We start from the raw sequence: 6,352 nt of genomic DNA on the forward strand, positions 1-6,352 counted from the left end.
ATCCAATTAGCTTGCAAGCATGTGACTAGGTCATAAGGAATGTCATTTCATGCGAGTAAAGAGTACTTATCGGTAACGAGGTTGAACTAGGTATAGAGATACCAATGATCAAACTTCGGATAAGTAAAGTATCGCGCGACAAAAAGAAGCAGTATTGTATGTTAATAGTTCTTTCGATCATGAAGTCGTCGTGGAATATGTGGGAGACATTATGGATCGTCAGGTCCCCCTATTGGTTATTGATTGGAGAAATGTCTCGATCATGTCTGCATAGTTGATACGTGCATTTTATATCATCATTTTATAACTCATATTATCATATTAGAATGTTATTGGCAATGTTATATCATTGTTTTTGCATGTTTTAGATGATTTATGGGACTTTCATACAAAGTCCCTATTTTGGTATTGAATTTCTGGGAGGCAGACAATCTCCTTTTTCTTGTTTTTAATGTTTCGGGAGCTACAGGGACCCAAATGGAAAAAGGAAAATTGCACAGTTGGTTTTTCATCGGGAGAACACCAAAGGGATAAATATTGAAGGAAGAAGAGCCACGAGGGCCGAAAGGGGGTGGCCCACGCGACCAAGGAATCTGGCCGTGTGGGACCCACCATCTGGCGCCTGGGGCACTTCCTCGCTAGGGGCTTTTTAACACGCCTTTGTCTCACCCAAAAAGTAACGCCCTAATTTTCCCAATACCATCCGAGGCTGCGGCGGCGGCGAAACTCCTGATTTCCTTAGAGGGGGGTCAGATCATGCTGCTCCGGAGCAGCGAAAAAGGGGGAAATCATCGTCATCGTCATCACCTCTCCTCCTTGGCGTGGGAGGAGGCCTCTCCATCATCGCCATCATCAAGACCAGCACCATCTCCATCATCATCTCTGTGATCCACTCCATCCCCCTCGCAGTTTGAGAGTTGCTATACCCTAGATACTAGTTTTGTGCTCCTATTCATGTTTGTGATTGAGCACTTGTCATTATTTGGAGGTGAAGTTATATTTCCAGATTGTGTTGCACCACTTATGCCACTGAATATGATCATGTTTGCACGTTGTGAGTAGCTCATGTATGTTCCCGAGGGCATAGGATGAATTGGCAATGATTTATATATAACATGTCTTGGTATTTTGTCTAGTGTTTATCTTTTATGTGATTCTATTGTGCGAACGTCGAATGCACAACACTTCTCCTATATGGGCTCATAGGAGAACACCGTAGTGTAATGGAGTGAGGGAGACTTGGGAGGACATGTAAACCTGAGACCGAGTCATGAAGTTACTCTTATGGGGTATTAGTATCGGGGAACTTAGAGTGTAATGCTATGGTGGGACTTTATGTCTTAATAACTCTTGTGCAGTCATTTACTTGGCCATGAGATCCATCATAAGGGGTTTAGTTTATTTATTTAGCTATACCTAATAATGGCTCCGTCCAAAGAAGATTAAAACTTGACAAGATATTCAACGTGTTATTTTAGAAATCTCTATGACATGCAAAATCCATGCAGTCCTCGGGAACGTTTTCCACATATAAGACACACATCACTTGAGCTTGTCCTCTTGTCACATAGAGGATTTGGCTTTTCTCTCATTGAGAGCTTTCAACTATCACTATTTATTTCCTACATTTTTATTCTCTTTGCAACTATACAACCAAAAATCCCAAAAACACTTGCATATTTTATTGTTTTATTTATCACACTTGCTAACCAATACCTTCAGCTCCTCGTGAGTTCGACAACCTTTTCTAATCGAAAGGTACTACAATTGATCTCCTGCACTTGGGAGTCGTCAAGATATTTTTCTAGCGCCGTTGCCGGGGAGTGTAGTGCTATTGGTAAGAAGTTAAAAGGTAAGGAAACTGGAAGGTGAATTTTATTTGCTGTTATCTTATTTTTACTATGGCTTTTATGAATCTTCATGATTTGCAACTTGCTTTATATGAAAGTGCTTATGATATCACTCCAAAAGTGGTAGAAATTACTGTGCCTGAGATACCTAAGGTGGGATTTAAAATTCCCATTGGTCATGTTAAAAGGGTTATGAAGAATCCATTTTATGGATATGGAACTAAGTCTGGACGTGAACATGTGGAGACAATTGAGTACATATGTGGTTTATTTAGGCTTCCTGGTATTTCTAAGGATCAGGTAAAAAGGAAGCTATTATATTTGTCTTTATCTGGTAATGGTCGTATTTGGTTCAGGTCTTTGGATGAAGAAATCACTATTGAATGGGGTGTTTTGAGGAAGGTCTTATTTCTTAAATATCTTACTCCTAAAGAAGCTTATGAGAACCGCTGCTATATATTTAATTTCTGGCCACATCTGGGAGAGAGTATTACTCAAGCTTGGGGGAGATTAAAGGAGCTCCTTCACAAGAACCCTTATCATGATCTTACAAGGAAAATTATATTGATAAAATTTTATGTGAGGCTACCAAGGCAACATAAAGAATTTCTGGATAATTCGTCTAGTGGAAGTTTTACAAATAATACTGAAGAAGAAGCATGGAATTTACTGGAGACTATTTTTGAGAATACTGGTAATTGGGATCTTGACAAAGGTAATGAACCCTATTTAGACTGCAAATATTCGTGTGTAGAGAATTTCTCTACTTCTATTTTTTTTAATAATCCGAGTGATAATTTTGGTCTTGATCCTTATGTTTTAATTGAGATATTTATATCTTTTGTTGATCACATTGGTGTCCCTACAAGTGGATTTGATGATTATGTTGAACCTGATAAAAAATCTATTGTTGTTCCTAAAGTTATTAAACAGGTAGAACCAGTGTCATCTGTGACAATTGAGTAGTATGTTGAAGCACCTCCATATCCAAATATAATCAAGGAGAATTTACTTGCTGATGTTACTAACAAGAGCAGTAGAAGACGTTCTCAACCATATGAACAAGTGGAAGTTGGTAGTCAAATATCTGTTATTAAACAACTGAATGAAGAAGATCATGCCGATGTTTATTTATGTGAAGATGCTACTATGGTTATTAAAGGCAATTCGGCCAAGGTCGGTAAGCCTATTATATCATGTTCTATTGGGACTTCAAGCTATCATGGTTTGTGTCATATTGGAGCAAGTATTAGTGTCATTCCATATTCTCTTTATCTTGAAATCAAGCCTGATATTGATCCTATCATAATGGAAGAGACAGTTATGACAATTCAACTTGCTAATAAAGATTATATTAGTCCTCTTGCAATTGTGAGAGATGTTGAAGTATTAGTTGGAAATATTAATATCCTGCTGATTTTATTGTGCTTGGTTGCCCTCAAGATTCATTTTGTCCTTTTATTTTTGGTAGACCTTTCTTACATATTGTTGGTGCTGAAATTAATTTTCCTAAAGAGAAAGTTTTTATTAAGTGTGCGGGAGAGAAACTTGAGTTTAACTTTTCTAAGTTTACTGATAAACATTCAAAGAAAGAGCCATTTGCTAAAGATATAATTGAAACTCTTGCTTATGTTGTTGTATCTTCAACAAATGTGGTGGAACGATATATGCTTAATCAAGATGAACCATTTACTGAGGAAGAAAACGATGCTCTAGAACAAATACTTTCACAACAACCACCACAATTACGATTGCATATCCCACCTGATAATTTAGGTGTGTTACCCCACCACCTAAAGGGGATCCTTGTTTTGAGTAAAACCTTTGCCTGAAAATCTTAAATATGCATACTTGGATGAGAAAAGCATATATCTTATTATTATTAGTGCTAACCTTTCAGCTGAAGAAGAAGGAAAATTACTTGATGTGCTGAAAGCTCACCGATTAGCCATTGGATATTCTCTTGATGTTCTAAAAGGTATAAGCCTAGCTCTATGTATGCATAAAATAAATTTGGAGGAAGATGTAAAACCCGTTGTTGATTTCAACGCCGTCTCCGTCCAAAAATGAAAGAAGTGGTAAGAAAGGAGGTAATTTGACTTATTGAATCTGGTATCATTTATCTTATAGGTGATAGTAAGTGGGTTAGTCATGTTCATTGTGTTCCTAAAAAGGGTGGAATGACTGTTGTTCCAAATGATGAAGATGAACTTGTAGCTCAACGTACTGTAGTTGGTTATAGCATGTGTATTGATTTCAGAAAGTTAAATAAAGCAACTCGTAAAGATCATTATCCATTTCCATTCATTGATCAAATGTTGGAAATACTATCTAAACATTCTCACTTTTTCTATTTAGATGGTTATTCAGGTTTCTCACAAATTCATGTTCATAAAGATGATCAAGAAAAGATCATTTTTACTTGCCCATATGGTACATTTGCTTATAGGAGAATTCCATTCGGTTTGTTTAATGCTCCTGCTACTTTTCAAAGATGCATGAATGCTATATTTGTTGATTATATTGAAAATATAATGGAAGTCTTTGTGGATGAGTTTTCTGTGTATGGTACTTCCTTCGATAATTGCTTGTTCAACCTTAACAAAGTTTTGCAGCGATGTGAAGACCAACACCTAGTACTTAATTGGGAGAAGTGTCACTTCATGGTTACTGAAGGTATTGTCCTTGGACATCGGATTTCTAGAAGAGGTATAGAAGTTGACCCAGCAAAAATAGAAGCTATTGAAAAGCTGCCATAACCAAGGGACATCAAAGGTATAAGAAGTTTTCTTGGGCATGCAGGTTTTTATCGTAGGTTTATTAATGATTTCTCCAAAATATCAAAGCCTCTAACCAATCTTTTGAAAAAGGATGTTCCGTTCTTTTTTAATGATGATTGCATTGAATCCTTTAATATTTTGAAGAATGCTTTGATAAGTGCTCCTATTATTCAACCTCCTGGTTGGAATATGCCTTTTGAAATTATGTGTGATGCTAGTGATTGTCCAGTTAGGGCTGTTTTGGGCCAAAGAGTACATAAGAAACTTAATGTCATTTATTATGCTAGTAAGACACTTGATGGTGCCCAAAGAAACTATGCCACAACTGAGAAAGAATTTTTAGCAGTGATATTTGCATGTGATAACTTTAGACCTTATATTATTGATTCAAAAGTCATTGTGCATTCTGAATTTCTGATCACTCTGCCATTAAATATTTGATGAATAAGAAAGATTCTAAGCCTAGACTAATAAGATGGGTACTTTTATTGCAAGAATTTGATTTACATATTGTTGATAGGAAAGGGGAAGATAATCAAGTAGCTGATCATCTTTCTAGAATGGAAAATATACCAGATGATCCTATTCCTATTAATGATAGTTTTGCTAATGAACAACTTGCAAACATAAATGTTTCTAGTGCTAAAGTTGCATCTCCATGGTTTGCCAACTATGCAAATTTTATTGTTGGTAAAGTTTTACCACCACACTTTACTCTTCAGCAAACAAAGAAATTCTTTTATGATCTTAGAAATTAGTTTTGGGATGATCATTTCCTTCATAAGAAGAGTGTAGATGGTATTATTAGACATTGTGTACCTCAGAATGAACAACAGACTCTTATAAGAGATTGTCATGACAGTCCCTATGGAGGGCATCATGCAGGAGATCGAACAGATGAAAAGGTATTACAATTTGGTTTTTATTGGCCTACTTTATTTAAAGATTGTGTTGAATATGTTAAAACTTGTGATAAATGTCAAAGAGTAGGAAATATTGGTAGGAGAAATGAAATTCCTCTGAATTATTCTTTGCCACTTGAGCCATTTGATGTGTGGGGTTTTGACTTTATGGACCTTTCCCAGCCTCAAAGACAATGCATACTCATATTTTGGTTGCAGTGGATTATGTTACAAAGTGGGTGGAAGCAATCCAACCAGAAGTGTAGATCATGCCACAGCAATGAAGATGCTAAAGGACATCATTTCCCCAGGTTTTGTGTTCCCTGGTTTTTAATTACTAATGGTGGTTCTCATTTCATGCATGGTATTCTTTGGAAAACATTAGCAAAATATGATGTTAATCATAGAGTTGCATCTCCTTATCATCCTCAAACAAGAGGACAAGTTGAACTAAGTAATAGGGAAATTAAACTCATTTTGGAAAAGACGGTTAATAGGCATAGGTCTGATTGGCCACTTAAAATTAATGATGCATTATGGGCTTATATAACTGCTTTTAAAAATCCTATGGGAATGTCTCCTTACAGAATGGTTTATGGAAAAGCTTGTCATTTACCTGTGGAATTAGAACATAAAGCTAGATGGGTTGTTAAACAATTGAACTTTGATTTTAAAACTGCGGGAGAGAAGAGAATTCTTGATTTAAACCTGCTAGATGAATGGAGAAATGAAGCTTATGAAAGTGCTAGGGTGTTTAAAGAGAAAGTTAAAATTTGGCACGATAAGAAAATTAAAAGGAAATAATTCAAAGTAGGTGATT

This window comes from Lolium rigidum, chromosome 7 (assembly GCF_022539505.1).
Source record: "Lolium rigidum isolate FL_2022 chromosome 7, APGP_CSIRO_Lrig_0.1, whole genome shotgun sequence".
NCBI classification, from domain to species: domain Eukaryota; kingdom Viridiplantae; phylum Streptophyta; class Magnoliopsida; order Poales; family Poaceae; genus Lolium; species Lolium rigidum.